Source organism: Prosopis cineraria, unplaced genomic scaffold (genome assembly GCF_029017545.1).
Source record: "Prosopis cineraria cultivar Desert tree isolate PC_DT_omini unplaced genomic scaffold, ASM2901754v1 PC7, whole genome shotgun sequence".
NCBI lineage: Eukaryota > Viridiplantae > Streptophyta > Magnoliopsida > Fabales > Fabaceae > Prosopis > Prosopis cineraria.
In genome coordinates, this window is record NW_026555338.1 from 20,411,852 (window position 1) to 20,421,720 (window position 9,869).

Sequence of the window (9,869 nt, forward strand, 5' to 3'; positions counted from 1 at the left end):
AAGAAGAAGAAGACTAAAATATACCTTTAGTCATTTAATTTTACACAAAGTTTAATTTTGATTTTTTTAATTTGATAAAATGTCTTTTTATTCCTTTAATTCTAACAGTGTTATTAGTTTCATTAATAAAAAATTCTTACATTGAACTTTTAAATATTGACAAAAACAATATCTAATGTTAATATATCAAGTTAATTAATTTTTCAAAATAACAATAATTTATATAAAGAATAATAATTTAAAACTAACAGTGTTATCAGGATTAGATAATTGAAAAAATACGTTATCAAATTAAGAAATTAAATTAAAATTTTATATAAAGTTGGAATTACAGGAACAATTTACAAAATTAAGGCAAGTGTGATTGGAGGAGCCAGGTCGTGGCAGTCAAAGGTCTGCTTGAGGCTTCGAAGTCCTGATGTGATGTCAAAATTGCTTTAATATCCAGATCGATGAATGAATCTGCTAATTGGTTAGCATGTAAATAGCTCCAAGTAGTAGTGTCCTGATAATTGGGTTGAAAAACCATCAACCTCTCTTGCTTTTATTTTAATTAATGGGGCAGGAATTAATGGTTTGAAATTATAAACAGGATCGAACCCATAACCTTTCATTTACAAGAAAACTTGCACACCATTAGGCTATAAAAGGCCAATGATTTTGAGAAATTGCCACTTTTTTTAAGTTTTTGTAAATATAACTCATGTTATATGACCAAATCAAATAAACAGCCTAACATTTATTATATTTTGTAATATAATTAGTTTACTATATTTGTTAATGAAATACTATTGTATATTAATGATAAACCCATAGTAAATTTTTAAATTTTTAATGATAAATGTTTAATAATTTGAAATATGCTTATTGAATTTTTAGCTAAGGCCATCCCTCTAAAAAAAAATTGGAGCACATAGGAAGCATACATACATGCACATATATATATACAGAGAGAGAGATCACATGCCAGGTGAAACAGGATATCCATATTGTATCAGTTAATTGAAGAGTCGAGCTAGCGAATGGAGATCTTCAATGTGAGTTATTTCATTATTTTCAACATAATCATTGTGAAGCTGCTTCAACACTTGATCAATCTCAGACTCAAAACGATATGACAAACCCAAACGTAATTGAATAAACCACTTCAGCTTTCTTCAAGAGCTTCTCCATAGTAGAAACAAGAATCTTCCTCACTTCTTTCAATGTTTCAGTATTTTTCTTCGTTTCATCATCAATTTCCTACACATATGGTTTGAATGAACTTGTCGTTATCAAGATTCATTAGAAACACTGTAAAAATTAGCTACGAGTGTTCAATAATAGATAATATATTGCATACATGATTTGAAAATATTAAAATTAATGAAGACAAAAAATTAGTAATAATTACTTAAAAATTCTTTTTGGCATGATTTAAAATGAGCAAGGAACGAAGCCAAATCAAGAGACTTCATTTAAGAATCGAATCAGGTCCCACCTTGGGCTAAATTGATTGACTTTGTTTGGTTTGTTTCGGTATTGTATTTAGTTTTATGTTATAAGTTGTCCTTGAGGAACTATTGCTTTAGGTTTCTGATAGGCAAGGCTAGAACCAGATTTGAGGTTGAGGAGATTTTTTTTTTTCAAAAAAAAAAGAAGAAGAACACGCGTACATGTGTATTTGTGTGTGTAGAGGGAGGGAGGGAGGGAACGAGGGGGGAGAGAAGGGAGAGATCTTTCTCGGAGAGAGAGGGTCAGGGAGGGGGAGAGGCAAGGGGGGAGAGAGCAAAAAAAAAAGTAAAACAAAATTAATTGCTGGAAAGTAAATGATAAGAATGTAAAGCAAGGTTAATGATAATTTTATTGAAGAGAGGTTCATGAGGGAAAATTCTCTCCAAGACTCCATCCTTCAAAACACTTCAACTTTAATGTGTGTGTTATAAAGTAGAAACATAATTACCAAATCATCAGAAGCATATTGAAGGAAGAATGAAAATATGCAGATTGTCAACCCAACTTGGATGTGGCATGAGTTTTAGGGTTTGAAGGAGGAACAAGTAGTGAAGTATAGAAGAGGAAATACTGATTGAAGGTGAAGTTATTTTATTCATCTCTACAGCAGCTATATATACAGATACATGCAATTACGAGAATCACCGTAATCTACATAAAATCAATGATGCTATATATATCTATATTTTATAATATCTAAGCTATATACATGGCTATTCTATAATAGAAACATAACAATGACATCATCCTTCATAATAGAAATATAATAGTGATGTCATCATTTACTCCCCCTTAAGTTAGTGCATGATGCATGTAGATTTGAAATGCCCAACTTGCTCTTGAGTTTTCGCTAATGGTCACCACCCAGAGGTTTATTAAACATATCTGCAAATTGAGACTTAGCCTAGATTTTCTAAGGAGAGATTTCTTTTGATTGCACCTATTCACAAATAAAATAATAGTCCATTTCAACATGTTTCATCCGCTCATGAAAAATGAGATTAGCCACTATATGGGGAGCAGCTTGATTGTCATAATGAAGAGGTATGGGTTTTGACCAGGAGATGCCAAATTCTTTCAACAACCATCAAAGCCAAGTGACCTCAATGACTATGTTAGCCATTGTCCAATACTCTACTTCCATAGACGACTTGAACATGACTTTTTGACATTCCATTCTCCATGAAATAGGGAACCACCCAAACAAATGAAATAGCATGTGCCTAATCGTCATGTCATAGGACATCACATCATAATATGCTATGAGTTCAAGACTTCTTGAGCTTCGAAGGAGAATGCCTTGGCCTAATGTGGCTTTAAGATACCTCAAAACTCTCTCTACAACGTACATATGTACTTTGATGGGAGAAGATGCAAACTAGCTAAGTATATTGACAGCATATGTTACATCAGGGTGAGTAATGGTGAGGTGATATAACTTGCCAACAAGACGTCTGTACCTACTCAAATCTGTGGCTGGATTATCATCAAATGGTCACAAATTACAGTTTGTTTCCACAGGGAAGTTGCTTGGATGGTACCTTATCATGCTTATTTGAGAATATCAAGAGCATATTTTCTTTAGCTAAGAATAAAGCTACTTGGAGAACGAGCAACCTCAATGCTCAAAAAGTATTTGATTGGGCTAAGGTCCTTAATACTGAAATTTAATGTAAATGGCTTTTTATTGCTTGCATGTGGGAAGCATTATTGCCAGCTAAGAGAACATCATCAACATAGATGAGTACAGTAGTGAAAGTCTCCCTTTGTCTATAGATGAATAATGAGTCATTTGCTCTAGAAGGTAAAAAACCATGTATGACCAAGGCATTTGCGAATTTGTAATATCAGTTATGTGACGCTTGCTTCAAGCCATACAATGACTTTTGTAGCCGACACACTTGGTTCGTGCTATGAAGTTTAAGTCGTTAAGGAATCTTCATGTACACTTCCTCATCCAGGTCTCCATGAAGGAATTCATTATTGACGTCTAATTACTGTACATGCCATCATTGTTTTGCTACTATTGCTAAGAGACAACAAATAGTGACAAGTTTTACCACTAGTGCAAATGTCTCATGGTAGTTCACCCTTTCATGCTGCATGTAACCTTTGCAACAAGATGCACCTTGTACTTATTGACTTCCCCAAATGGTTTTTATGTGACTTTGAAGACCCATTTTGAGTTAATGGTTCACTTCCCTGGTGGAAAGGTCTTAATGGTCCATGTGATGTTACATTCAAGAGCTTCAAGTTCTTTGTACATGGTATCATACCAATAAGGATATTTATTTGCTTCTCCAAAACTATTAAGCTCATTGTGGGAGTCAATGGCCATTAAGAAAGCTTTGTGTGTTAGGGAAAATCTAGCATAAGAAACAAAATTGGAGAGGGGTGTTAAGTCGAGTTACTTGAAGCTATGGGTGTGGATGGATGTGAATAGGTTAATAAAGATGGTAGCTCAACTTTAAATTCTTCAAATCATTGAGGTAGTTACTTTTGTCGCTTGCTTCTGTGAGTTTTATGCTGTTAAGCTGTATTAGATTCAATGGATTGTAGGTCGAAATCATGAGAAACAACCCCATTAGTCTCATTAAATGGTACCACATCAGTAATAGGGACATCAATATCATCCCATTGTATGCCATTTAGGAGTCTCAAGTGGCATGGGTCTTCATTGTGAGTATGGCAAAGAGGAAAATCATCCTCAATGAAAATAACATTTCTCGAGACATGAACTTCACTAATCTTCATATCATATAGTTTATACCCCTTTTGGTTATTTTGATACCCAATGAAAAGACATGCTTTACCTCGTTCATTAAATTTGTCACTAGGTTTAGCGTTGTGCATGAAAGCCAAACACCCAAAAGCTCAGAGATGTTCATAAGTTGGTTTCTTCCCTATTAATATTTCATAGGGGGTTTTATGACTAATAGATCATGATGGTAGATGGTTTATGAGACAAACTACAATTAAAACACATTCTGCCTAAAATTTAGTTGGTAAACTAGCTTGAAATTGTAATGCCCATGCAGTTTCAAGGATATAACGGTGTCACCTTTCCAAACCTCTCAACCGCGGTGGCAAAGAGTTCAAGTTGATCAATGGTTCCATAAACATCATATGTATCATCGATGATAGTTAAGAAGCTAACTGCTTTGGTCATGATGCTTCTACCTTTGGAGTATTAAGGCTCAAAATAAGAAGTCACAAGACCCCAGAAGTAATTTTCCTCAATCCTATGTCTTACATATGATAGACTTCTTGGTGCATCCAAACTGTTCCACCATCTATAACCCCACCACCTAAATTAAAGTATGTATAAGTAATTTCATAACTATAATGTTTATATTTCTTCTTTTTGTTCCATAAGGCTCAAGAACTTGCAATTATTGCCAATTTCTTTCTAGTACAGTCTTTGGAGTGCGTTGAAGTCTAATTTTGATAAGATCAGGAGAACTTCATTATGGGAAGGACAAAGGTGGTAGATTGAGATGCACTTTTGTGCCTCTAGCCTTGGTATTCCCCTATATGGACATTGCTTCAAGACATGATTGAGCTTTGCTACAAGAAAAGGGTTTGATTTAAACGTGATAGATCGAAGATGATGGGAGGTGAAAGCAAGTGCTTTGTCTAAAATGTCTTCTCCATGAATACCCATATGAGAAACTTCATACAAACTTATCATTCCTTCAACATCTGAAATAAGTGTTTCACTGAAGTTTCCTTTCTCATCCTTGAACTTGTTGAACACATCTGTTGATGATAGTATGTGTGTATCAGTTAAACAAGAGTAAAAGAAAAAGGAAAAAAACAACAGCCATATTTTTCTATGAAAAATAGACTAGCTATAATATTTTTAAAGAATTTTAATACTTTTAATAACAAAATCAAAAATTAAAGTCACCTTTAAACTATACAAAATAAAAATTCAACTAGATGTCATGTATTATATAGAGATTGAGGTTCTTCAAATTTAATTTTCATTAGTTAAATCCCTTAAGTTTACTTCAATTATCAATTATTTCTTTGTTGTTTAAAAATAAATTATGTTGTTAAAATTTGCTAACTTGGATGATAATTATTAATGACAGTCATGTAGATTAATAAAAAAAATATAATTATTTAGGTAAGGAAAAAAAAGACTCTAAAATTTTAAAAATAAGAGAATAAAACACATTGTAAGGGATTATATTGATAAAATATTAAACTCATTTGAGGGTTAATTTATTCTCATTTAGCTACAAACACATGCCAAACCATCAATATACTTTACATATTTAATTATTTTGAGAGTTTATTTGTGTTCTTAAACTTAAAGGACTCAATTAATAATTTAAGAAAACATATAGCTGGGAATCAAATTGATAAAATTAAACCTAAGGGACCAAATTGAACTGAGACAAAATTGATGGACTAAAAGTTTTATTATCCCTTAAATTTAGTATTAATAACCTATCAAAGGTGCAAATTTTTTGAAGATAAATATATATAAGAAAATAAGAAAAAGATTTAAATTGTCCACCTTAATTAAAGACTATCCAACTATCTTAATTCAAAAAAAAAAAAATCATTATAATGTTCAATTCTATGTCACAACACGACCTTATTCTTATAGGTTTTCTCATGTACATGTGTTAATTTTAAGGTAAAGGTGCAAACTTAGTTATGAACTATTTTTCAAAGACCACTGGGTAGCCTATAATATGAGATGACATGAAATAAATTTTGAATTATTAAAAACAGAGCAATGGGTGACTACCATTAGTTGTCCATAAACGAACATTTATTTTGCATTGTGGTGCCCATTTACACTCCATGACTCATTCATTATTTCACCCTTTTCTCCCCTTTAACTGCCCTTCTTAGGTTTTTGCAAAGAGAGCCTTGTTATACCTCATAACTAAATGGAAGAAAAATTGCTAATGTTGCCAAAAGTAGAAGCAATAGTTGATCGACAAACCAAAATCTTCTTTGTTTCCCTCTCTTTCCAATCACTGACTCCTCACAACAAAGCATCACTTTAGTTTCCCAGTGGCTTAACAACTAGAGTCAGTAATTCAGTCAGGCCAGGGTTATTTGAGTCGGGCTTAATTTGGATCTAGCTTATTCAGATTAAACTTAAAGTATCCTACTTTTTTTAAAAAAACCATATAACCAAGCCCAACCCTAACACTTTTTGGCCGGTTTCAAGCTAGCTTTTCGAGCTTGGCCAAAATTACCAACTATATATACATTTAAAGTTGGAATTACTAGTGGTTGGGCTTATTCGAGCCGGGTGCAAAGTATCCTAGTCTCTTAAAAAAGCCCATATAGCCAAGCTGACTCTAACTTTTTTAGATGGATTCGAGCTGGCCCATTAAGGTAGCCCCAAATTACCAACTCTATCAACAACTCTAGCTTCACCACCAACCTTTATACCATAAACAATGCCATTGTGTCTTAACTAAAGCTCGAAGCTGCCTAATTGCTTTGAGAAGGGCATGAACCTAAAGATGAAGAAGGCCACACTAATAGTCAAGCTCAACCAAAGCCCTTTCCTTCCTATGAGATTCTGGAATCATCTTAATTTGATAGAGAGGATGAACATAAGGGTAGGGAGAGAAAGAAGAAGAAACGTAATTAAGCGTGATGGGTACTCAAAAAAAGGGGGATTGAGTTTTTCTATTAAGATCATTGAGAGTATTTCACTAGAGGATCTTCAGCCGATGGTGAAGATCTATATTGATGGCAAGATTTTGATTACATGTGTAAGAGTTTTGTAATCTCATGACCATGCTGAATCTCTCATTGCATGAAGATAACATGCTGCCAAAGGTTAAGGTTCAAGACGGCAAACGTGAAGGACTTCAAAATAAAGCTAGAAGGGCAATCAGTGGGGAGGAAATGGAGGTTGCAAGTGACAAACAAAGGCCACCTATAATGAATGTGGGGCCCAAAGTAAAAAAAAATGGACAATTGCTCAAATTTAACGAAGGCTACTAGATGCTCCTTTTTAATAGTTCAAGATATATTTCACACCACCTCATAGTACAAGTTACCCAATTGTCCTCAAAAAATAGTTTGTGGCTAAATTTTCACCTTTATCCCTTAATTTTCCATCAAAAATTTTAGTGTTCAATGAGAGTTGGATTTAGTAGAAGAGGCAAATCTGTCACAACATGGTAAACTAATGTTCAAATCCCCTTTAAGAGAAAGGTGCCTATATTTAGTGTCCAACCATACCTCGAACAAAATGACCTCTAATAAAGGTAATTGTCTATGATAAAATAAAAATCTCCATATTCTTGCATTGCATGATGACATGATAAAAATATATTTATTGAATAACGTGCCAAATAAAAAAAATTGGAATATTTTCCCTAAAGAACTAGAACAATATATATATATATATATATATATTCTTTTATATTAACATGGGAATCAAAATCCAAAGCAAAATTGAAGCACATAGGACGTATGTATAGTGGCATACCAGATGAAACAGGATATCCATGTTGCCTTAGTAACTTGAAGAGTAGGGCTAGAGAATGGAGATCTTCAATGAGAGTTATTTCATTATTTTCAACATAATCATTGTGAAGCTGCTTCAACACTTGACCAATCTCAGGTTTAAAATGGTATGACAAACCCAAACACTGAATTGAATCAAGCACTTGATCTTTCTTCAACTGCTTCTACATAGTAGAGACAAGTATCTTCCTCACTTCTTCTTTTAGCGTTTCAATATATTTCTTCGTTTCATCATCAACTTCCTACATATATTGTTTCAAGGTACATGTCGTTGTTAACTATCAAGGTTTGCTTGCCAAAGAAAAACTATCAAGGTTTAAAATATTAATTGTGTAAAAATTATCTGAGGGTGCTCAATATATAATAGAATAACGCATTGCGTGGTATGAAGATATTAAAAATAAAGAAGAAAAATAATAATAATTAAAAAAATATTTTTGGAATGATTTAAACTTAGCAAGAAACAAAGCCAAATGCAGAAACTTCTTTATGAGTCGAACCAAGTAGTCCCAATTTGAGCTGAATCGATTAGTTTGATTTAGTTTGTTTTGATAGAAAATTGAACCTAATCAAACATTTGAACATCCCTATATATATTTAGCTATGAAGTGTCCCTAGAATAAGCACCATCTCCAAATCTGTATAATTTGCATTAAACTATTAATTAATTACTTTTTTTTCTTACAAAGAAAGAAAGACTACCACACACATAATACTAAAATATGCAGAAAATTAAAATATATAATGAGAAACCAAGTCAAAGGAAAGTAGCAGTGGTTTTGCACTTGACTATCTCTAGAAGGATGTGAAAGAAATGTACAAATTAAAATGAAACAAAAAGAAGGCCAGAGAAAGACTAGTATGGAATAGACTGCTTGAGAGAGAAGAGAAGATCGACGCAATAAATAAATAAAGTGCAAGAAATCAATAGAGGGAAACTAAATGATAAGGATATAAATCAAGGTTCATGAACATTTTATCGAAGATGTTCACCACTTTCTATACTGGTTATTTAATGTTCAACACCAGTTGCAATAAAAAAAAAACCAGTGAAAGATATTACAAAATTTTGTTATTTAATTTTCAGCAATTTCTACTCTGATCATTAAAAAAAAAAAAACCAGTGTAGAAAAGAGTTTCAAGAGCATTTGGAAAACCTTTGTAGAAAGTCCAATATTTTTTTTATATATATACTGGATATTTCTACACCGGTTATTTTCTAACCGTTAAAAAAAAAATTGTGGTTGTAAGAGAAGATACTTATGGAAAGACAACTCTAATTCTCTCCAATAACCTATCCTTAATTCAACATTCTTCCGAAACTCAAAAGTGTGTGTGTGTGTTATATAAAGTAGAATATAAATACCAAACCATGATAAGCATATGGAATGATACAAGTACCAAATTGCCAGAAGCATATTGAAGGAAATAATCATTCCAAAGAGAAGGATGAAAATCTGCATATTGTCTACCCAAATTGGCTGTGGCATTAGGTTTAGGGTTTGAAGGAGGAACAAGAAGTGATGAAGAACCAATGGTAGACATATTGTGGTTCTTATCACTGTAAGAGAGAGCTTTTAATTTGGAGAAATTGGAAAATGAATGGGAAGGGGTTTTACATTGCATCCCTATCAATGGTAGTGTAGGTACTTATAGGAAGTGTTGAATCATTAGTTTAATTACAAAATCAAAACGAGAATCTTCTTGTTAATTGGTTACAATTTACAAATTCACTAAATGACTTGGATTATATGATGACACTTGTTATGTTTTTAGTTCCATATCTTTAAGATAATGGCTTGATTTGACTATTAAAAATAATTATATCGTATAAAAAATAAATTACAGGTTAATTTCAC

At 32.7% G+C, this 9,869-nt stretch overlaps 1 pseudogene; it reads right to left on the minus strand.

The window, feature by feature from the left end:
* Positions 1 to 1,104: 1,104 nt before the first annotated feature.
* LOC129316567 ((-)-germacrene D synthase-like) lies at positions 1,105 to 9,555 on the minus strand (annotated as a pseudogene).
* Between the last annotated feature and the right edge of the window lie 314 nt (positions 9,556 to 9,869).